The sequence below is a fragment of the Pongo pygmaeus genome, chromosome 2, assembly GCF_028885625.2.
Source record: "Pongo pygmaeus isolate AG05252 chromosome 2, NHGRI_mPonPyg2-v2.0_pri, whole genome shotgun sequence".
In the NCBI taxonomy this organism is placed as follows: domain Eukaryota; kingdom Metazoa; phylum Chordata; class Mammalia; order Primates; family Hominidae; genus Pongo; species Pongo pygmaeus.
The window spans coordinates 174249596-174275404 of NC_085930.1; positions in this window are offsets into that span (position 1 = coordinate 174249596).

The window sequence follows — 25809 nt, forward strand, 5'->3', positions numbered from 1 at the left end:
CCATACAAATATTACAGGCCAGATAAAAATATTATAGAGTAGGTGATTATGATGGATATTTGATTTTATGTTGTGACTTTTTAGTGCTTTCCACACAGACATTTACATGTCCCTAGTTTTATTTTAACCAAACATCATTTACATTGTGAAAAAGGAGAACTCTCATTTAAAAAAAGATGTTCTTCATTGATGATGCTCAATGGATAAAAGGAAAACATAAAAATAATATATAGGATGTAATTTTTAGTTCAACAAATATTAATTATGTCTACATTGCTGATTGGTTTTTAAATTATAAAAATTACAATATTTCAAATAGTTTAAACGATTCTGTCATTTTTCAGAGAGGAACAATGATATTAAAATAACTAAGATAGACTTTATTTTTTGATCAAGCATATATTTTGCTCATTCTGATGGTTTAAATAAAATAAATACATCTTTTAAAAGATTTACTACTAATTAAACTAGGGTTAGAGAACTGTTTGTTGTATAATGAAGTAGCCACTCAAGAAAGTTCCAAACTCAAAATGTAGCTGTGGTAATCTGTGATTATGTACAGCATACAGCCATTTACGTATTGTATTTGTCTGTTATTAAGCATTGTAAAAACATTTGTGAAGCATCGTAAAAAATTTGTAAAAAAAAACTTTTTTTTTCTCTCTGTTCATTTCAAATGCTGTTTAGGTCAGCAAATTGCATGTCTGATAACCATCAAAACCTAACTGCATTGTCATTTGCTTAACTTTTGATATACCACTGTTGAAACAATTGAAAATATAGTTACACACAATTTTTTAAATGGGAACATAGGCTGTAAAAGTTAAGCAAATAAAAATGTGATAAAACGTGAATTAATATTTTTAGTTTTGTTGTATGTTTATTTCTGTAGATCTTTCTGTATCTCCATAGGAGAAACACTTTTGAAACATTTTACATCATAGAAAAAGTTCCAAACCAATTGATAATTTTGTTTTTTTAATAGCATCTTATAAGACTTAGTGAATCAGCATAGATTTAACAAGCTATAAGTATGAAGAAGTTATAAAATATTCAATTAAACATTGATCTTCTATATCCTGTTTCACTAAAACATTTTAAAGCACTTTATAGGCATCTACCAAATGAAACTTCAGCTTCTTTTTGCAGTAAACAAGTGTTTTAATCTTAAAGGTTATGTGAGCTATTTTGAGACAATCAGATTTAAACTATCCAATATGAACAAATGTTTATTTATAGGCTGGATTAAGCACAAAGTTATTTGACTAGTTTTAAAGATATTTTTCAAAATTATTTTGAATTAATAAATTGTAGATGTTAAGATTAAAATTACTGAGAGGCGAAAAAGTTTTAAAAGACTAAGATGAAGAGAAATAAATAAATGTACAAGTTGAAGTAAATTGATTATTGAATAATGTATCAGGAAATAAATCTAGGTGTTATATGTAATGGAAAAAGGCAAATCAGATAAGATTTAGTGGTAGAAACATATTTTTAAATATGATATTATGAGAGAAGGAGATAATAATTTTATAGAATCATAAAATCTCAAGATTAAGAAGGACTTGGAAGGTAATCTAATCTGACCAATTATGTGATATTAGAATCTACTTCACTGTCCCCTGGCAAGTTGTTATCAAGATTATGTATATACTTTTTTAAATAAACTTTTATTTTTAGTTCCAGGGTACACGTGCAGGATGTGCAGGTTTGTTACGTAGGTTATGGAGCTTAGTGCATTTCAGAGCAGGCCATTTTATTTTTGGACAAATCCAACTGATTGAAAAAAAAGTTAAGCAAATTAAAACTTCTACTTTCCATCAATTGTTTTTGTTTTACCCCTTGATGACTTGTTTAAAAGTCTAAGGTAATGAACTTCCTAGTTATTTAAGTATATATTTATGCAAAGAAAGTCACCTGCCAGGTAGAAATGCAGAACTAGTTTTCGAGATATGAGTTTGAGCTAGAGAAGGAGTGATTTAACTTGAAAAAACAACTGAAGCCGTGAAACTACAGAATTTGTTGTAAGCACTGAAGTGACAAAATGTTAGAGAGCATTGTAGTGCTTGAGAGTTACTTCTGAAACATCCACAATATTTTAATTAGTCTTCATGGATATCCCTTTGGGAGCACATTTGAAGTTCTGTATGTGTCCTTTTAATCTGCTGACTTTAAACCAGCTACATCATAGAGGAACAGTACTGGTATCAGCTACACAGATTAGAGAGCCTAAACCATATATGTACATGTTTACATGTAAAACCAAATTTCTCCTGGTTTTTGAATTTTTGAAAGCTATTTGAGAACATGAATATAAAGTGAATATTTTGAAATCAGGCTGATTTCAATATAAAGAACCTGATGAAAAATGCTTTCAGCACCAAATATGGGAATAGATAAAAGTCTTCAATATGATCATGTGCTGGAATTCACAAATAATGGAAATCTTATGTACAGTCTTACATCTTAAGTGTATAACAAGAGTATAGTGAAACACCGAATATATTTCTTAATGTCAGTAATTCACAAAGTAACTTAGTTCAATTAAAAAAAAAACCAACCCCAAAAAACAAAAACTGAAGTTTCTTTGAATTTGGCTGCTTCCCTTATATTGCTGCTGAGGCTTAGGCATCTATAGCTGCTTTTAGCTACTATATTCTATCTAAGTCTCCCTTCATATTTCTATGTTGCTAAACAACCAATGTTTACTGATTTCCATATCTGTAACTCTGCCTTTTTAGTACTGAAATTGATTTTTTCATATTTGAGCATCTAAAGATAAATGTATTATTCCATACGCATGTCATTTTTTCTTCATCATGTTTGACAAAAGTGCCAAATTCACAGACGAATGGTCTGAATTTGGCACTTCAGTTGGCATGGTTTTAAAAAAATTGGTAAGTAGGAAAATGTTCATTACAAATGTTATTATTTTGCAAATATTTTAAATAATATTAACAAGAAAAAATAATAAACATACGTGTCATGGTGAAGGTATCATTCACTAGTTTTTTAATGATGGTAAAGCTATCAAATAAGGTAGAACCCATGATGCTACAAATTTACCTCCCCCTCGCGAAAAATCATAAAGTACCTTCTATAAAGATTTGCCGAAAACATAAATAGAAGATAAATATTTAACACGTGTATATTTAAGTAGGTATTTCATGTTGTGCCCTTAATAATTTCAAAGGAGAATCTGACCTAAAAGTAATTTTCTTACTTTTTGTTTTGGTTGGATATTTTTATTCAAAGGGTAGTGATGAAATGTTTGATGTGGTTAAGAAAGTGAAAAAGCAACTGCTGATACCTCCCACTTTCACCTTAAAATATATTATAGTTTATTTTGTAATATTTCATTTGAAGGGCCATGAAAAATAGCGAAAATATGCCTACACATATACAAGTGATACATACACATGTGTGTTTTTGTATGCGTGTGTGTTAGAAGGATACAAAGTTGGAAGTTAATGGACTTCTTATAAATTATTTGTTTGAATTATTTTATTTCTAAAATGTAGAGAATATCTAGTTTCAAAGATTCTGTAGTATAAAACAGACAGAATAGCTATCAATACAATATTAAAAATGAATTATATGTCCTAAATACATTGTATTGATATTGAATGATAAGATTTACTAAGTTAGAAACTTTTGGAACACTTTTGTCACAAACGATCAGATAATCTTTAGAAACTGACCTTTTTCTGTGGGTTTAAACCAATACCCTGGAAAAATAACTCTGTTCAATGATATAATAGGCTGACATTAACTCCCTACGTGCAAGTGTTCTCTATCATTTCCTAAAAGGTAACATGTTTTAAAAACTCTACTACCTTTTAACTGTAATGCCAAAATAAACAGGAATCCAGAATATTCAAGTGCTGAACAGTTTTGACATTCCTTAAACCTTCGAGCAAGTATTAATTCATGCAGGGACCTTTCATATACAACTCAGCTTGATAGGATGAATCAACCAAAACACAACACCTGTTGCTTAGTAAGCTGGACTGGCTTCTTTCTACCATGTGGACAGTATAGTGTTTACTTTACAAGGAATTGAGATCCATGCAACTAGTTTAAGAAAAGCGTTGTTGGTGGGATTTTGTTTGTTTGTTTATTTAAAAGATTTACAGTCTTCATCTCATAGAAATCAAGAACTGAAACTGTACAGCCAAACTTCATGGGAAACATAACTGGATATTAGGTCTTTTTTTCTTTCTCTCTTGAGGTCTGCATGGTTGCCTCCCTGACACTTTCCTTAATTTATTTCTGTTCTTTACAGAAGGAAGAGCGATTCCTAAAAATTTAAGTATGATGCAATTTTCCAGTAACCCTCTACTGGCTTCCTATCTCTCTATGTAAAAGCCAAAGTCCTTACACAGGTTCATAAGCCCTATATGATCATTTCACTCAGCCCATATCTGACCTATGCCCTGTCATTTGCTCTTTTGCTCCCACTGTGCCAGCCACATTTTCCATCTTGCTTTTCCTTCGACTTAAGAAGAGCACACATATCTCAGGACACTTGAAGCTGCTATGCACTCTGCCCAGAACATCCTTCCACAAATATTAGCTGGCACCTTCGCTATATTTAGGTTTCTGTTCAAATGACATATAGTCGTGTAGGCATTCTTGACCATGCTGTTGTAAGTAGTAATTCCCTCATTACTCTTGAACTGCATAATTTGTTTATTCCTACAGTTTCTCTACCTGATAATATATAATTTATTTACTTGTGGGTTTTACTGTCTACCACCTCCTACAACAATGTTTCATCAGAACAGGGACTTCAGTTCGTTCTGGTACCATTGCCACCCAAAGCAGTGCCCAGTACATAATAGGAACTATATATGAATGTTTTGGAGGAATGAAATGAATATTACTTCTAATCGCTACTTCCTTTTGAGTCTCCACCATTTTTTTTCCTGCTAAGTAGTTCTTTTTTGTATTAGCTAGCAGTCAGTTCACAGTTATTTCATGACCTTTAATTTATAATGTTCTCTAGCAACTGATAACTACTCTCTTTTCTGTTAGTTCAAATTCCTGAAAATCTAATTGGATAGGTTATTTATTTATTTTTTTTTAGTAAGGCGACACAGACCACAAATTTCTGGACAATCTCTGATTGTATTCTTTTCAGAAAGGTACATACACTTATCTAATAAAGCTGAGCCACCTCGGAACATGGCTGCATAGGCATGAGGGCCTGTGGGAAGGCATCCAGGCAACATAAACACGCCTAACACATAAAACTGTTGCAGCTTCATCTGCACCAATGTTCTTCGCTGTCCTAAGTCCTACTCATGAGTCTGACATCATTCCTCAATTCGCTGCGTCGATCTTTTACTTTCATGTTTCTTCTTCATCAGATGACTCCTCCAGGCTTTTTGTTGTTGTTGTTACACTTCTTTCATCACAGATATAACTATGTATTTAGAGTTCTCCTATGATAAATAAATCCATGTCTCTGCCTTGACGCTAAAGACAACAAAATGACCCCACACTGTCACTTCCCCAAGGCTATCCCAATTAACTTTGGCGTGGTAAGCAAGAAATATCATGTGCCTGTACGTAGATCCTGCTGTGGACACACACTAAGGTGACCCCCAGTGAATCATGCCCTTGTCTAATCCCCTCTTGTTTTGTGTGGATGGAACCTGGTACTTCCTTCTACTCAATAAAATATGGCAAAGGGGAAATAATTATTCAGATGTAATTCAACTCCCTGATCAGATGATTCTGAGTTAATCAAGAGAGGTTATTTGGGGTGGGCCTGGCCTAATCAGGTGAAATTCCTTAAAAGAGAGATTGGTGACCTCCTGAAAATGAAAACACATTTTCCTGATGTCCTTGAAGAAGCAAGCAACCATGGGTTCTACAACCCTAAAGAAATAAATACTTCAACAACCTGATTAAATTTGGAAATAAATTATTCTCTGTCAAGCCTCTGGATAAGAATACAGCCCAATTGGCCTCTTGATCACAGTCTCATAAGACATTGAGCAGAGGACTCAGCCATGTCTGGACAGCTGACCTACGGAAACTGTGATGTGATAAATGTATTTTGTTTTAGTCCACTAAATTTTTGGTCATTTGTTATACAGTAATAGAAATCTAATACAGATCTTCATCCTAGTTCATTGAAAGAGACAGACATTAAAAGCCCCCTATTATTTTCTTTCTTTAGACCTCACGGTGTGACTTTGTCTCAAACTTTTTCTTTTCTTGAGTTACACATATTAAATTATGGAAACTGAAATAATATCCTTTACTTCCTTAGTATCTTTCTATTTGGTGATTTACTCCTTTATTATATTTTCCCTGTTCTCAGTGTTTTAAGACTAACTTTAGACCTTTCGGAAAACGACACGTGACCATAATACTTTTCTTCCTCTCCTAACCACATAATCAACTTTTCTGCATGCAGCATCAGCTCCTATCATTTTCAGCTGGTTCTGATGAGCATAGCCCCAATGTCTTTGACTATGAAATTCATATGTTAACTCCTCTCATTAATGTCTCACTTGTTTTCTGTTTATACATTTAAATATTTAATTTACTTAATTTTTTCAAAAAAATTCTTAAATTTTTATATATTTACTTAAACAATATTTTGTAAAAAATGGGAATATTTACTTAAACAATGATTTTGTAAGGTCAAGATGTTTATGTGTGAAAATTTATCCCTGATTTATCTACATGTTACATCTGAATATTCATGTAAATTTTATTTGGTTAGACACATCTATATGTGAAAACATCTGTTTTCGGACACTTAACAAACTCACAAAAATTACAGTATAAATATTTGGTACATACTGTCTGTATTTAAAATAAAAATTTTACTTTTCTTCAGAATATGTTTAGTGGTATGTACTTGAAAAACCAGTATGTTCATTTGTTATACAAATGGAAATAAACACTTGAGATGAAATACTGATGGAGGAAATTTCTTCTGTTTATTCTGCCAGACATTCTCAAAAACTGATTTGAAAATGAAGTGATTAAGAATTTCTGTTTCCCAAGGGGGCCCCACAGAGTGCATAATCAATCTCTGGTTCACATTTCCCTGACAAAAAAACAAAACAAAAAAACGCCACAACCACTCTAGATAAGATTCTGATTAAAGAGTTTTAAAGTGAAATTTTTATTTTTAAAAAGTGAAATTCAAAATCATGATGCAATGATAGAAGTAGGAATTGGGGCAGGGGTGGGGTTCACTCATCTGTAGGTAATGAAGAAATTTTTAATGACTGTATTTCTAAATGCATACCGCAGTAGATAAGCCATAAAATGTTCTATTCAATTAATTAAGCTTATATCTCATCCAGGTATACCAAATTCTCTTTAAGGGAAAGAAGCTTAAAGAAAGGAGACTAATAGTGGGAAATTAATTGAAAGAGCTTTTTTTTGAAATATTAAAGTCATATGAACACCTGATCACATGAGGTATAGCTGAAACTGCTTTTCCTTGTTATCATACTAAAGTCAGTGTAATGCATTGATAAAAAGCAGACTAAACATTTCCAGAGGTAAGGTTTATAATTTTTCAAAGTAGCAGAGCATGTTTAACACACTTGGATTGCGTTAGTTCAGAGGGATAGATTTCTCTTTTGGAAAGCTGCCTTTGAGTTAAATACCCAAATCCTGAAACTTCTGATAGCAGTCAGTGTTAATTATCTTCCTTTGAGATGAGTCACCAAGAAGCAGAAAATTGGCCATCTCGTGGTGTTTGTACATACGTGAAATCTATTTTTTTTATTTTATTGTGAAGTACGAAAGACAGAGAATACTCATAGGCAACAGAATGAGATCTTCCTGCAATTTTTGGTCTTTTTTTAATCCACAGAAATGTGTAAATAAAACCATGTGATTATTTAACAAGAGAAAAAACCATTTGATTATTTAACAAGAGAATTTTCTGACATCCTTGTTCCACCCACAGTTGTTATAAATTTGCTGCAGTTGCTTCTTAACGCCTCCAGATGGCGCGCTGGTGCTCGTTCTCGCCTCCCAGCGACCGGCCAGTTGCCAGCTGCTGGAGAGAATGAGCTTGGAGCCGCAGGGCTGAATCCCGCGCGGCTCAGAGATGGGTTTCTGGACTCGCGAAGCAGCTGCAGCAAGGCATCACTCACTGTATAAGTATTTCCATTTCTGAGAGCAAAAGGAAGAACTTAAGCGGGCGGCACTTGGAGTGTAAATTGCTTTGTAGTATTTAAAGGCAGAATGGATCCTGGGCAGCCGAGCTGGTACGTGCAACAGAAACTACTCAATGGAATTGTTCTGGGTAGGACTAGTCTGATCGTCCTTTGTGTACCAAACGTTGTGTGTCCTGGATTGCGCCTATGTGTATACACTCATTTCATTTTCACCAGGATCATGGGGACTTGCGAGTCACAATCTTTCATTTTTCCAAAATGATATAATAAAAGCTTTACAGAACATTGTTTATTAACAGAAATGTGACCCGAGTCACAGTCTTAAGAAACACATGATGATATAAAAATACTTTTATTTTATGTTTCTTTGTTAGAGAAAAAGAAAGTAAACCTAAACTGTATCACTGTGCAGTGTTACTAGATATGACTTAAAAGACAATGGCAAAAAATGTTTGACTGCCGTGGAGTAGACTTTTACCTGTAGGTATAGACTTAAACACACCTGTAACATATCAGTGTTTTCAAATCTATGTGCCAGAAAAAACATGGTGTAGCTATGAAAACACTAGTTATGAAAAATGCATGTCGTGAATATGTACATTTTGTTTTGTGAATGTGTGTTGTGTATATGCACACAATAACATGTGTATGTGACCTAGATGCAGAATTACTGTCGTATGATTACAAATAGGCAGGTGCTGAACATAGATGAATTTCTGCACCTTCATACATTGTATGTCTATCTGGATAACTTAGTATGCAGATTATTATTGCCACAATATTAAATCTGAATTAAAAAGAATATATTTGTTTTACTGTTATACTTTACATTTGTTGAATTTCATTCAGTTGTGCATTGAGTTTTCTACACCTTTAAATTCTGAGGAAAGGTTGGTTTTTATATTTTGAACATAAATTATTTGCTGAGGTGATTATATGGGGATAGGATGCATAGATATATAAATATAGGTTCCCTAAAGTTCAGGTTATATGTGGAATTCAGAAGAGTTTTGAAAACTCGAGAGTTCTGACTGAGAGTTTATATTAGAAACAAGAGAATTGAAAGATTAAAAGATTCAGAACTAAATTGAACATAATTGAGACTGAGATTTTATGTTTAGTAATATTACTCTAAGATTAATGTTAGACTACTTATAAACTTGTACAGATTCCCTTGAACAGATGTTGTTCATGAACCAGTGACTGAATTTTATCTTCTATCATTGCACATAAGCAAATATAACACAATTCAATACAAGAAATATGACTTGCAAGCTAACTAGGTAAGATAGCATGCTAAATAAAGCCTAAAATACTGAGAAAAGTTAGAAACTATTGAGTCCCTGCCCTCAAAGAGCTGCCATTCAAATGACTAGGTTAGGCATGTTCATGAATATGAGTACACAGTAAAAGACAAAATAAATGCCATTAAAGTGAGACATGCACAGGTGTGTAGCATTTAAATTGAGGGAGAGATCTAAATTAGGGGCATTAGTAAGGCCTTCAGATTGGAAAGCCCCCTTCTAAAGAGATGGATTAAAAGAACAATTTTGGCAGGTGTGAAGAGGTTCTGGGCAAGAGATGTATTCAGGTCAGACATTTGGTTTGGGTTGGCTATGGCCTTCTTTATTGGTCTCAGAGGTAAGCAGTAAGAGATAATATTATACAAGTAGGCTGTGTGATATTGAAGATGATCGTGAACATGGGACTGAAATTTGTGGATTTCATCATCAGTTCATTCCTAGTGCCACTAACAATGTAGGCATTCAGTATTCTTAAAACATTGAATGTTCTGCATAACAGCAAGAGCCAGCACAAAGTTTTAGGATATTTGTATGGTTTGTGTATTGCATGTCTACCATATTAGAATGTAAGTTTCAAAACATAGCACTCTTTTTCAATATTATATCCTCAGAGCCTAGAAAGTACTTGAAAAATATTTATCTACTGAATTAATTAATGAATAGTAAAATTGGAATACGGTCAGGGTTCTATATCATTCACATTTAGTTTTCCTGATGGTCTTAAATTACTAAAATCCTCAAAATTTACCAAGTCTTTGAAGCTATTGTATCAGCTGATTCCACTTATGGCTCAGGTACTTCTAAGCAAGTTGCCTGGAATTACCACTATTGGTATTTAATCTTACTCTATTTTTAACCACTTTTATGAATAGTCTTGCCTTGACATTTTTAAAACAGTTATTAAGATAATTATAAACTGTGTGATTATTCAGGCAGAATTAAACAGTTCCTCTTCATATCCCTATAGTAGAAATAGTGAGTATATAATACACGTTAAACAAATACATTCAGGAAAAGAGTTGAGAGTTTGAGGAACGTCTTTGCTCCCTGTAACGTATGTTTACCTCCGTATTAGAACGCTTCTAATATTTGGTTCTCTGCAACTTGATTTAGGCAAAACTCTCTAGAGCCTCTTTATAATTTTGGAAATGCAGAGTGATCATTTGGGAAATCCTTAGCTATTTGTTTACACAGTATTTGGGAACTCTGTGATAATTTCTACGGGTCACAGCCCCTGACCGTGCAACAGCAGTGGTCCTCTTTTTTGTTCCTGTGTACTGGTATCTATACTTTTTATGGACTATGACAGGAAAGTGTGGAGAAACTAGTGAAGAAAAAAGTTTTTGTCATTTGAAAGGATGATAACTGGGTGAAAAGATACAATCATTTTAAAGGAATGTATAAACATGATTTGCCCAACTAAATTATAAATGAATGCATAATGACTTGCAAATAGAAGGGCCAAATAAACAATGTCACTGAACCAACAACTTCAAAAATAAACCCCTGGAGTTTCCCCTGCTCCTCAAGAGAGATCTTTCCTCTGTGATAATGATATCTATATCTTAATTTACTTTTATATCACTCATCTAAAAATATACAAGGGTGGAATTTCTCACTTTAAAAATATATGTCGATGGGGTTTATATATGTCAGTTCAACTGAGGATGCAAGCTTTTAGTTTCAGCTTGAGCTAATCTGTGCAAAGTCAGGCTTTTTCTCTCAACAGTGTCAATAAGACAAATTTCCACACTAGCCTGGTCTCCATCCTGCCGGACTTGCTGGTAATGCATTATTTTTATCCCTGTGAGAGGAGGTAGTATGGCATGGTGGCTGGCCCAAGACTTTCACCTTATTTGAAACCCTAGTGTATGGCTTGGTCTGGAGATTAATCTTTCCCTAACAGATTAATCTGTTAGGGAAAGCATACCTTGTCTAAATACTGCTGGACATTCAGTTTTGGAGAAATCTACTGTAGTGTGTACTGCAGGTTTTTCCCCCTAGTGGTTGACTTAAGGCTGTTGTATTAAAACAGTAGAAATAGACTTTTCTTCATATATGGAGCTGGCTTGGTCAATATTTTCTAACTTATGTTTTTAAAAACTTATTTCAGAAGAAATGATTATTTCTTCTGAATGATCATTGTTAAATGATCGTTTTGAAAGATAGAAATACAATGCCCTGAACAACATGCTTTTGTGTCTTCTTTGGAAGGCTGGACATTCAAAATTACACAAATACAAAATATATACAAATAATGGAAGTGTTTCTGCTACTAGATTCACACTGTACTCCTTTTTCTGGGTGTAGTGAAAAGATCTCTTCTCCCTCTGTGTATCCTAATGTCAGTGTTTTTTTTTTTTTTATCAGCAGTGACACTGAATCAGTTTAACATGATTTTTCTTTAGTATGTGTGACCATACTGTAAACTCCTTAAAGGCAGGAAACAAATCCCATGCTTTCTTTGAATCTCTCTATTATACTAAATATACTGCCAGCCACAAACAGCACTTAAGTTTATAATTTTTTTTTTTGAAGTAGGGCCTCACTCTGTCACCCAGGCTAGAGTGCAGTGGCACAATCATGGCTCACAACAAACTCGACCTCCTGGACTCAGGTGATCCTCCCTCCTTAGTCCAAGTACTCAGGGGGCTGAGGCAGGAGACTCACTTGAACCCGGGAGGTGGAGGTTGCAGTGAGCCAAGATCGTGCCACTGCACTCCAGCCTGGAGTGCAAGACACAGCAAGACTCTGTCTCAAAAAAAAAAAAAAAAAAAAAAAAACCCAAAAAAAACAAAACTGAAGGGTTTTGTTTTACCTTAGCCTCCAGAGTAGGTGGGACTGCAGGCACACGCCACCATGCCCAGCTAATTTTTGTATTTTTTTGTAGAAACAGGGTTTCACTATGTTATCCAGACTGGTCTAGAACTCCTGGGCTCAAGCAATCTGCCCGTCTCAGCCTCTCAAAGTGCTGGGATTACAGGTGTGAACCCCCGGGCCCTGCCATTTTTTTTGAACGATTGAGTAAAGATTAAATTATTATTTTTTCACACTAATTAAAATAGTAGATGTAGTCATATAATAGCGGCTTCTAAGGGACGAAATGGAAATCTTTCTAGTGGTTCTATATACCAAGAGTGTTATACCTGACACGTCACAGCAGAAAGAGAAAGCTCCTTCTCCTTAATTAACTGTTAGAAATGAAACATCTTTTTAAAAATATTATTTGAAATGTGGAAATATCTATAAAGATACAAAACTTGCCTTTACTTGGTAGAGCTATTTACATCTGGAATAGCTATCTTCTAGCATACCTGTGTCTCTAGGGTGTTGTGTAACTGCAGGTGGAATATTCCAAAGTTAGAACTACTAAAATAACAAATCAGAAGAGTTCCTAGCAGTAAGAATTAACCTTGAGGAAGCTTAGAAGCATTTATATGCTTTAGAGCTGTTCCTGGGGAAAAAAAATCATGCATTTTTTATAATGAGCATATTTATGAGAATACCCCCACCTGCCACCAAGATGTATAAAAATGAGTTAGTAGCTGCAAACTGCTATTTTAGCAAGTGCTAGAGGAAAATAACAAAGGATCTGTGGTTGTATTGTTAACAGAAGTGAAGAAGCTTCTCTTGTGTCTCTGGACGAAAGGCTAACAGAAGAGCTTTTGGTTACTAAGATGTATTCTTTCCTGGTCTCAGGCTCATTAACGATGGAAGTAGGAGGGAGAGCATATAAAGCGGCAGCTGCAGCTGTGGGCACTCAGATCATTTGTCACCTGGCATGAAGTTAGCGTTGGCAGCTCTGGAGCTCCAGCACAGAACACCAGGGAGCAAATGCCAACTGATTGTTGTTCCTCACCAGCTTGCTGGCTAACTCCTACTCACTTTTCAGATCTCTGCTGAAGTGTTGCTTCCTCCAAGTAGCTTTGCCTGACCTCTCTAGAATGCATTTAGCACCTTTCTCTTCATTGTTATGGCCTCATAGTCTCACCCTTGCCATCGCACTTACTGCTTGAAGACCTGCCTGCCCTCCTCACTAGGCTCAAGAAAGGCAAGAGCTGTCTTTTCCAACATTGTTCAGTGTCTGTCTTGCATACAGTAGGTGTGTACATATTGATAAGTAGTATCTGTTGCATGACGGCTTTATGACTATGTATAGGCTGTATGGGCTTGGATATCAATAAAGGCGGTATTTGTCTCAATGCCACGTGTGAGCTGAAAGTGACTAAATTCTCAGTCCTAGTGTCCTCATCTACTATCTGTGACAATTGTATACCTGCCTCTTAAAAGTAGTTGTAGTCCTGGACAACAAACCTGCAAATGTACCCTTGAACTTTAAATAAAAGTTTTTAAAAATAATAAATAAATTTTTAAAAAGTAGGTGTTAAGGTTAAATCATATTTTTTGTAGTAGTGCTATGAAGATTTATTTATGGGATTTCCGCATATTAACTGAGTTAATCTTCAAAAAGACAAACATCAGGTTGGTACTATTAGCATGATGCTTTATGTAGGAAATAGAGGCATGGAAAGTTTAGCTTCCTTGCCCAAGTTCACAGAGAGAAGAATAACAAAAATAAAAGGCCTTGTAGAGTGACCAGGCCAGAGTAGATATTTGCTAAATGCTGGACTTGGGACTATTGCAATTTTATTTAGGGAAGGCTGATTCCTGTGTAAATGAGAAATTACACCAAACAGTTAAGAACAGTTTGTTCTCGGGTTTCAGAGCCTTCTGTTGCAGATATTTTCTTTGTAGAATTCCCATGGAAGCCCAATATGGTTAGAGAAAAACTTCTAATGTGTGCAGTCAGAGAGAACCTTTATCTTTATTGAGCGCTATATGGTGTGGGGCGTGTTAGAATCTAAAATCTTTGTAAGAAATATGTTCTTGTTATAGGTCTCAAGATAAAAAAAAGAAGTAAATAATATTATGGCCTATTTTAACAGTTTGCAGCGTTCCTTATTTATTTTGTTTTATTTATAAATTCTATTTATCTTATAGTGTTGACTTTTTCTCACTATAAAATGCTTTTAGTTGAAAATATGTAATACAAACAGCAAAGAAGGAAACAAAAATCATCCATAATTATTCAACTAAGAGATAGCTACTATTAACATCTTGGCATTTTTTTTTCTATTTTTTGACAAAATTACATGCACATCTGCTTGTATATATGCATCCATTTGTACACACATTTTAATTGAAATTAGATTATACATACATTCTATGTCCCATTTTGTACCTATTATTTTATCATGCTCTTTAAAAATTATAATTGTCAGTACCTGCATAATATTATCATATATGGCTGTATGATAATTTTATTTAGTAGTTTTGCTTCTGTTTAATATTCTCCTAATTTTGAAAATTGGTTTATTCTTTTCAATTTTCGCTTATTTGAACAGGCTTACTATGGTGCTTTACATGACAGATGTACCTTCTAAATAATCATATTTAGATGATGATGTAACAACTAATAATATTTTCACAGGGGGCAATGCACTTCCATTCAGAGATAAACAGGTCCAAAAAAAATTTTAAGACAGAATTAATATTTAATTAAATAGCAAGAAATAAATTGGAATGGCAAATGGAAATGGAATAATGTTTTTTGAGAGACCATGGTATGCTATCACCTATGAAGGTCAGCGTTATCATTACTATTTTACTGTGACTGACTGGGGCTCAAAGGTAATGAATGACAAAATCAGATTGTTTTAGTGGGTCTGCCAGGATTCAAATATAAGTCTCACTCCTCAACACTTTATTTTCTTCATTCCACCATGTAGTCTACACAGCGTGCTGGCAGTGTTCATAGCTCCACATGACAATTTATTTGAGCCTCTGTTTCCTCATGTGTAAAATAGAAACAGTAATACTCACCGTGTAGGATTTTGTGATGGTTAACTTGAATAATATATGGAGACTGAGATCCAAAAGAATTTATCCTAGGGCTCAATGTTAGCATTGAGGCTCATAGGTATTTCATAAAGTATATCCTGAAACTGATAGAATTTGATAATCTCCTGGGAATTGAGGGACTCGCAGAAGGCTCATTAACAACCCAAATTTCCAGACATGAATCTAGAAGATTTATATCCAGAATCTGAAGTAGGTCACTGCCTTTGTTTTTAACAAATCCCTTTGGTAATTTTGGTAATATTTTAAATGGCAACCACAGATATGGGCAACTAGAAAAATGATTCTGAAGAGAGGATGAAAAGTTTAAGATGAGACATGAAACTTTGGCAGTCACTGGTTCAAAGTAGATGGAGCTTCCTGTGGGATAGTATGGCTGGAAACTGTGAGGATGTAAAAACAACTCAGGGTTTGAAGGCTTCATTTTCTCAGGTAATTTGAAATATGAAACACATTCAAGGCACTTGAAATTAAAAGCAAAAATAATACTAAGTTGACTGAACAGAAATGGCAGATGGCGAGGTTTTGCCAAAGTAGGATATGCTTTAAAATGGGTTGATTATGAAGGTAAATGCACTGGATGTGTGATGCTTGTGGATCCTAATCATATATACACTACTTAAACTAAGAAACCTGATCTGAATTTTCTGTTTGACTTTTTTATTTTTAAGGGGGATATCTTAGAATTAGTTCTTCCCTTCTCTGTATTTCCATAGAATTTTTTCTAGCCTTTTATACTGAATAGCAGTTGATAAAATTGATTTTTCCTACGACAAAAGGAGCTTCCAGAGAATAAGAGTCCTAATTCATTCAAGAATGATGCTCAAAAGCAACTTTTCAGTGAATTTTTCAACCCATATTTTCATTATTTTAAATAGTTGATGGAACATCTTGTAACTTTAAGAAAGTTCTCTACAGGAGACGTGCACTATATTATTTAATTAAAATGATTACCAAAGATTTTAGAACATTTGTTCTTGTTGTATTGTGGGTATTTGATGTGAATTCCTAAAGAGTGTACTAAAGAAAACATTCTCTAATATTTGAGACCAATGTTCTCTAAAACTGTGTTTTTGTCAGGAATTAATAAGCTGCCTGACATTAATATCGTTAAAATTATAATTGATGGTATTATATTTCCTGGTGTACCTTCTGCTACAGAAATATTTCGAATTGTGCCAACTAATTTTCTGGGCCTGTTACTGAATAATGAATATAGTGGAGACTAGATATTTTGACTTGCATTTTCTGGTTAAATCTAACCTTGAAGTCCTCTATAGTTGGATTTTTGTATTGGTCCTTAACATATAATCTTACAATCTTAGGGGGCTAAAGGAGAGCTTGAAAAGTGATTTTCAGGAAGAAAGGAGAATCTCTACAATTTCAAAGCACTTTCAAAAAAGCCATGTCACAACCTCTCTTGCTAACCTATCCCATATCAGTTACCTGCATTGTTGTGAGATTCTTTATTAAACCCTTCCCTGAATACTTCTTTTTGCTATATAAGCTCACATCTTCATGTTTGATCTTAGTGGAAACAGAAAACTGGTCCACTGACCTTTCAATACATGTCATTGAGATATTAGGAGATTGTTACTGAAATCTCTTCCTCAATAAATACTGCAGACACGTTATGCACCTAGTCCATGCTCTTTTGATGAGTTCCTTCTGCAGGGCAGGGCGCTGTGTACTTCACGTGCAGGGAGCTACAAGAAGGGCTTTTCTAGGCCTCCTTGCCTTCTTACTTCTAGTTTTTAAAATCATTTTCCCTGGTTTTGTAATTTATCTAAATTGGCTATTTTTTTTAAATTCTCTGCTTGATTTTTTCCACTGGCCTTTTCACCTTCTACACTTGACCATTCACATTCAGAAACAACAACAAAAAAAAGGTGGTTGAATCCTGAAGAAGGATTGAAGGTGTACACCTTACAGTATGATTTTGTGTGTACATGATTCTATGTATACATTTCAGACACCTATCATCATTGTCCTATTGTACTATTAGCACATGTACTATTGAATAGCACATGTACTATTCAAGTGCAAAGTTTTGTACCAGATATTAAGTGGATTTATCAATAATGCAAAACAGTAAACCTTGCCCTTGAGGAAGGCCTGTATTGAAGGGTAACAATCACATTACCACCCACTTATTGTGTATTGAATCCTGATCATCCTGATGGCAGGTAATATTATGAATAACTAGCATTAAGTAAAAAGATTGTCTGACTAAATGATGATCATTTTACCTTATTTCTGAGTAATTACTTTTTGTTAAGGACCTCTTCTATCCTTTTAGTTTAGAAATGTAACCTGATGTCTCTTCCTTTAATTTATACTTCAGTAACTTAACCATAATTTTGCACCATCTAGTTAGCGAGTTTTCCATGTTTCTTCTCTCATTCTTCTCATTTTGTAAGTCATCTTCTCTTCTGGCATATTTATGGATTTTTAGGATGGTAAGTTTGCTGGAGTCTCATTGATTGCTACTTTCTATGCAGAATCTTTTAGTCAGTGTCAAAGGGAGATTATTATATGGGTATCTCACACACAGGAAATTAGATTCACTATAGACCAGCTATGGTGGATTTGCTATATTAGGTTAGATTAAATTAGATTCGCTGTAGACTTTTTCATGAACTCTTTTCAAATCTGTACTTATTTATTCAGCTTGAGTGCAAATCATTATGATAAATTATTCAAAGTACATTTATAATTTTATACATCAATTTGAGAAACTTTTAATATTTACTGTTACATTTTCAGAATCAATAATTTTCTGCTTTTCACATATGTTTTTAAATTGTTTCAATCTTTCATGTTGAAATGTTTCTGGAAGATAAAACTGGAGAATCACCCTAGCTTTTGTTTGTCAGTACTGCAATATTGGGCAAGTTACAAATGGCTAAACAGATTGTATATTGAGTTTGTGAGACATAAAAAAATTTTACCCATAAGAAAAAGATGCTGTCTGTCTGATTTGATGGTCTACATAACATTGGGAAGAATAATAAAAATCTATATTTGTATAATTATTAGGCTAGAGATCAGAAAATGAAGCTGTGCAAATCAGTTGGCTGTATTTTTAACTTTCATTTGCGACTGATAAGCATACTGCAGAGCTTGAGAAATTACTCTGCTTAATTTTGCCTAAAACAGTACTTAAGTAGATCCATTACTGATCTGGATTTTATAATAAAAAGAACTGTTAAGGAGAAAATTTTTTGTTTGGCAGGTTGGAAATGAAATGTTCCAAACTTTCATTGTGCAACAGTTTCTTAGGCTCTGGTAAGAAATTAGATTATGTCAAAACTAGTTAATTACAAAGATAAATGTGAAATGCAGGAGATTGATGAAAACAAAAATTACAAAGATAAATGTGAAATGCAGGAGATTGATGAAAACAAAACAATTTCAGCCAAAGTTCAGAATTTTTTTTTTTTAATTCAGTGATAGCACAGATATCTTAACTGATGTCTGGGCTCCATTTCATTTACTTACTACCCCAAATGTCAGCAATGTATGTATTAAGGTTGGTTTTCAGATATTAACTCTAAATAGTATTCATCAATTATACTCTTGAAGCAAACATAAAGCCCTTTATAGCAGAAGGGTCTTTATTCCCCCTTTTCTCCAATTTTTATTTGTTATTATGTGTTTATTTCTATCAATACCCTCCCTTATTTTCATCGTTTTCATATTCTACCCCACACCTGGACTAAGTTGGAGTAAAGAGATCCCTGAGTTAAGAATGCCAGTAAGATCAGAACACTGTAAGAATAAGGTGGTGATAGTGGGATAGGGAAAGCAGCTGAAAGGGTTTATTTGTATTCCAAAATACATGCATCTGCACCTGCAAGAAGACTTTTGCCATCACAGTCAACTCTTTATTATTTAGAGAACTCTCTGCTTTGTGGAGATTTGGCCGTGACCCCAGACTTGCTTCCCTGGAACACCTAACTTTGTTTTTTTGCTGCCAACAGCATGGTCTCCTTAGGATGGATTCAGCTTAGACGTGGAGAGGAAGACTGAGTGCCTGTGTGTATGACTGAGTATAAATCAATCAAAATTCCAAAGGCAAATTTAAAAGATTTGGGTGCATTATTTTGTGCACATGCCTCTTTTTCTACCTTATTGAAAATAATTTCAATACTTGTATACTTTTAATATATTCAGTGCAGTGCAGTGCATGCTCAAATCTATTTCATGTGGTCTTTCTTAACTTCATACTTAACGTTTAAACATCTGTATGTTTAATGATTTTACCCTGGCTACAGGCATTAGTCAAATATTTGTTTTCCTTTCTGTGCTATCATCAAAGGACTATTACATTTTTAATCTTCCCTGAAGAAGTTGTAACACTCCATTAGAAAATGGTAACAAACACAATGATACTCCCACTCCATCTTCCATGGCAATTCAAAGCTTGAACATTTATTCACTGGACAAAAGAGGTTTACCTATAGTTTCTGCATGGGATAATGAGACAATTGCTTTTTTGTTTTAAAAATATAATCCCGGCAACGATGTGAAAGATGAATTCGAAATAAAAATCTTATTGGTAGAAAGTGTGGGACCAAACCGTCAGTGGCAGCAGTAATGAAAAGGGGGGTGTGGATTTAGAAATACACTTTAGAAGTAGATAAATAGAATTTGGCATTAAGAGATGAGGGAAAGTAAGGAGTTAAGGATAACTCTGAGATTTCTAACTCATGTAGTTGGCTATCTAATAGTGGCATTGGTCATAGTAATTTATAGCAACTGAGCTTTATTGAAGGGATGCTTGGGATTTTAAGGGAGAAGCAGGAGAGTGGAGTGGAAATAATCTGTTTGGAGTTTGTCATGCTGAGTTTGTTACCTGTTGGACATACATGTAGAGCAGTGTTTGTCAGTCTTGGTCATATTGACACGTTGAGATGGATAATTCCTTTTTGGAGGTGGGGGTTATTTTGTACATTGTAGGATTCTTAACAATGTTTATGGACTCTACTCACCAAATGTCAGTAGTACCTCTCTCAGTTGTGCCAACCAAAAAATATCTCCAGATTTTTCCAAGTCTTCCCTGAAGCAGGGACAAAATTGCACCCAACTGAGAACCACTGGTATAGAGACAACAAAGAAGATACTGATGTTGTGTGTCTAGAATTTAGGAGACAGACAAGGCTTGAAATCAATATTACACTCATCAGTAGCGACAACCTAAGCAATGTGAATATGTGAGATTCTGCAGGGGAAGAATGTAGATGATTATATGTTATCTAATTTTTTATTGAACAGGTCTGGAGACTAAAAATTCCTAAACACATGAGATAGATTGAGTCAGCTCATCTTATTTTTGAATCCTTTCAAATGTTATATGTTGTTATTGTTGTTATATACTGTTACATATCAGCCAAATTGCTTGTATTGAGCCACAATTAATTTTTCCATAATAATAGTTCTTTTGTCCTAATTTTGCTTTTGTGGAACACAAAACATGCCTATCAGGACAAATAAAATTATTTCTAAATCCCTCCACATATTTTAATATAACTATTAAATTAATTTTTAAAATTCAATAGTCTTATGCCCTGACTAAATATCTTTAATATTTTCAGCCTTCTTTTATATGTTATATTTTGACATTTCTTGCATCATGAGTACTTTCTATTGAACTGCAGCCATTTTACATATTCTTCTTAAGGTATGGAGAAGAGAAATGAACAAACTCAATGTATGACTTCTAGTTTAGAGGAAAACGGGCCATCAATTTCCAGTTTGGTCATAGTATTTTTTGGTCATAGTTATTATTGCGTTAGCTTCTTTGTCAGCCAGATGATGCTATTGTCTCTTATAGCTTGTTGTTTTTATTTTGCATGAACTTTCTGTTAACATTTCATATCATATATTAGCAATTTTTAAAGAACTCGTTTCACATTTTATATCATATGTTAGTGATTTTTTAAAAACCAAAATGTAAAAATTTATATTTATCCTTTTAAAAGTATACCCTTCTTTGGCTTAGCCAATCATTTCAACCTGCTTGATCCTTTTGGACTATGATTTCATCATGCAACATATTTGTTATTTCTACAGTTTTGTGCCGTCTACGCAGTTATCAGTCATATTTATCCAACTCATTAGTAAAAATGTGAGCAGGTCAGGTTCAGAGACAATAGAATTATGTAGTGCTATGGATTTTCTCTTCAGTGCTTTCCCCAGCTCCCTTTTGCTTAAAGGTCTTTTTATTTTCATAGAGTGCTATAAAAACAAGACTTATGTACACTATTTTCCACCTTTCCCAGATAAAACCTTCAAATATAATCCTACCACAAGATATGGCAAGGTAAATTATATTTCATTTGTTGGATTCCATTTATAGGAAAAATGATTTTGTTAAGTGGTGAAATAATGTTAAGTGATAAAAACAGGATACAGATTTGAATATAAAATATGACTATATATAGTAGATGTAGATCTAGATATAGACCTAACTACAGATATAGAGAACACCAAAATCTTAGTTTTAACACCAAAATGATAGTTTTCTTTAAAATGGTAATTATGATTGATGCCTTTTTGTATCACATTTTGTAGTCTCAAAATGTTATATAATGGATTTGTCATTTTAAATGCAGAAAATAATAAAATATACTTATATAATTTTAAATCAACAATATTTAAAACAGAATCTGCAAATAAATGCATCGATTCCTGATGACCAGTATTTGAGGAAAAGGCCTAACTGAACTTTAGTGACAAGAGAAATCTTCCTAAGGAAGCCACAGGTTTTCAGTATTTTCTAAGAAGAAGGAGAGTTGAAGTTGCATCATATTTTTCCATCACCAACACCCTACCCTGACTGAAAAATCTCTTAAGAGATAACAGATGTGGGTGGATAGGCCAGAAAAAGCTATCAGATGGGAAAACATACTTGTCTTTTTCTCAACAGCATTGTTATAAAGATTGAGTGAGATGGATAAATGTGAAAATTGGTGGCTAAAGTGGTTAACAGTACTATTCAAGGGTATCGATGAAGAAGAGTTTAAGTTATAATTACTATTTTGAAAGAGTATTGTGTTTTATTAATATATAATAGAATGTTTGACTGGCCAGGCACGGTGGCTCAACACCTGTAATCCTAGCACTTTGGGAGGCCGAGGCAGGCGGATCACCTGAGGTCAGGAGTTCGAGACCAGCCTGGCCAAGATGGTGAAACCCCACCTCTACTAAAAATACAAAAATTAGCCGGGCATGGTGGTGGGCCCCTGTAATCCTAGCTACAGTCTAGTCCTCCCTTTGGGGAGACTAAGGCAGGAGAATCACTTGAACCCAGGAGGTGGAGGTTGCAGTGAGCCTAGGTCACGCCATTGCACTCCAGCCTGGGCGACAAGAGCAAGACTCCATCTCAAAAAAAAAAGAATGTTTGACTACTTTTCTGCAAAAGTTCCTTGAAGCCAAACACCACATCTTTTTAAACTACATAGCTCCCAGTGCCTAACACAGAACCTCATGCCTATGAGTAAATATCTTTGGAATGAGTAGAGAATGAATTATATTGCTGGCAATGTTTTCAAAATAATAGTGACTTTTTATTAACATAAGAGAAATGGAATAATAAATAGTGTCATAATAAATTAGCAAGTACTAATGCTGTTATCATGCCAAATTCATATAACAGATGATCCGTCTATATTATTAGTGACTAATAACAGCATTTGAATTCCTCCTGTTTCTGTTTCCTAATTTTAGGCACTCTGAGATTTTATGATTGGCCCTATTGTCTCTTTATACTTTTATAATTTTGATTATATTCATGCATCTGGTCTCTAATATCTTCTTTGTGCTCATTACTTAAATAAGTAGACTATTTCCAGCCTTCATGTCTGACTGCTGAACATATTTTCTTGCTCTCTTCATATCTACTCAAATTTAACCTATATAAAACCTAACCTTATTCCATTGCTCTTCTCTGATCTCCTAAGTTCTGAAATACACATACAACACATGCTACTTTTTTAGGTTTCTTTTTTGTGAAGGGAATCTATCTTTCCCAGTCACTCATACTAGAACCCCTGTTCTTCCTGGTCCACTTTCCCCATCATTTATCTTCATCAATAATAAAAAGTTTTTAAATCTTAATGCTTCCATCTCCAGTGATATCTCTAGAGCCTATATTTGTTATTTAATTCTGAGACCCCATAGTTCAAGCTTTCATAATCATTCATTTAACCGTCACAATTCTCTCTTGTAGCTATCAGATCAGGATAACTCTTGTGTTCATTTGCCTCAATTCAAAATCCTTTAATGACTACCACTTTACCTACTAACTTTAGTTATATTATTAAGGTCCTATGAATATCATTTGAAAATATTAACTTAATTATTCAAAATATTCTAAGCATCAACCTTATATAGTGTGATTTCACAACTCTGGGGTTCTACCTAAAACAGGTGTTTGACTTTCTTTTCCATGTAATATTCTTTGAGTATTAAACCCACTGAAAGAAGGGAGCAGATGTTCACAAGAGGGAATTTGGATTGGAATCTCAAACTCTTGGACGCAACTAGTGTCCTCATGCTAGAATGGGAGACCTACACCCACCAGTGTAGAAAGAAAAACTGGATTAACGTTCCAGGGGAGGAGCCAAGATGGCCGAATAAGAACAGCTCCGGTCTACAGCTCCCAGCGTGAGCGACGCAGAAGACGGGTGATTTCTGCATTTCCATCTGAGCTACCGTGTTCATCTCACTAGGGAGTGCCAGACAGTGGGCGCAGGTCAGTGGGTGAGTGCACCGTGCGCCAGCCGAAGCAGGGGCGAGGCATTGCCTCACTCGGGAAGCGCAAGGGGTCAGGGAGTTCCCTTTCCAGGGGTGAGAGACGGCACCAGGAAAATCGGGCCACTCCCACCCGAATACTGTGCTTTTCCGACGGGCTTAGGAAACGGTGCCCCAGGAGAGTATAGCCCGCACCTGGCTGAGAGGGTCGTACGCCGACGCCGACCGAGTCTCACTGATTGCTAGCACAGCAGTCTGAGATCAAACAGCAAGGCGGCAGCGAGGCTGGGGGAGGGGCGCCCGCCATTGCCCAGGCTCGCTTAGGTAAACAAAGCAGCCTGGAAGCTTGAACTGGGTGGAGCCCACCACAGCTCAAGGAGGCCTGCCTGCCTCTGTAGGCGCCACCTCTGGGGGCAGGGCACAGACAAACAAAAAGACAGCAGTAACCTCTGCAGACTTAAATGTCCCTGTCTGACAGCTTTGAGGAGAGCAGTGGTTCTCCCAGCACGCAGCTGGAGATCTGAGAACGGGCAGACTGCCTCCTCAAGTGGGTCCCTGACCCCTGACCCCCGAGCAGCCTAACTGGGAGGCACCCCCCAGCAGGGGCAGACTGACACCTCACACGGCCAACCAGGTACTCCAAAAGACCCGCATCTGAGGGTCCTGTCTGTTAGAAGGAAAACTAACAGAAAGGACATCCACACCAAAAACCCATCTGTGCATCACCATCATCAAAGACCAAAAGTAGATAAAACCACAAAGATGGGGAAAAAACAGAGCAGAAAAACTGGAAACTCTAAAAAGCAGAGTACTTCTCCTCCTCCAAAGGAACGCAGTTCCTCACTAGCAACGGAACAAAGCTGGACAGAGAATGACTTTGACGAGCTGAGAGAAGAAGGCTTCAGACGATCAAATTACTCCGAGCTACGGGAGGATATTCAAACCAAAGGCAAAGAAGTTGAAAACTTTGAAAAAAATTTAGAAGAATGTATAACTAGAATAACCAATAGAGAGAAGTGCTTAAAGGAGCTGATGGAGCTGAAAACCAAGGCTCGAGAACTACATGAAGAATGCAGAAGCCTCAGGAGCTGATGCGATCAAATGGAAGAAAGGGTATCAGCCCTGGAAGATGAAATTAATGAAATGAAGTGAGAAGGGAAGTTTAGAGAAAAAGGAATAAAAAGAAATGAGCAAAGCCTCCAAGAAATGTGGGACTGTGTGAAAAGACCAAATCTACGTCTGATTGGTGTACCTGAAAGTGACGGGGAGAATGGAAACAAGTTGGAAAACACTCTGCAGGATATTATCCAGGAGAACTTCCCCAATCTAGCAAGGCAGGCCAACATTCAGATTCAGGAAATACAGAGAACGCCACAAAGATACTCCTCGAGAAGAGCAACTCCAAGACACATAATTGTCAGATTCACCAAAGTTGAAATGAAGGAAAAAATGTTAAGGGCAGCCAGAGAGAAAGGTCGGGTTACCATCAAAGGGAAGCCCATCAGACTAACAGCGGATCTCTTGGCAGAAACCCTACAAGCCAGAAGAGTGGGGGCCAATATTCAACATTCTTAAAGAAAAGAATTTTCAACCCAGAATTTCATATCCAGACAAACTAAGCTTCATAAGTGAAGGAGAAATAAAATCCTTTACAGACAAGCAAATGC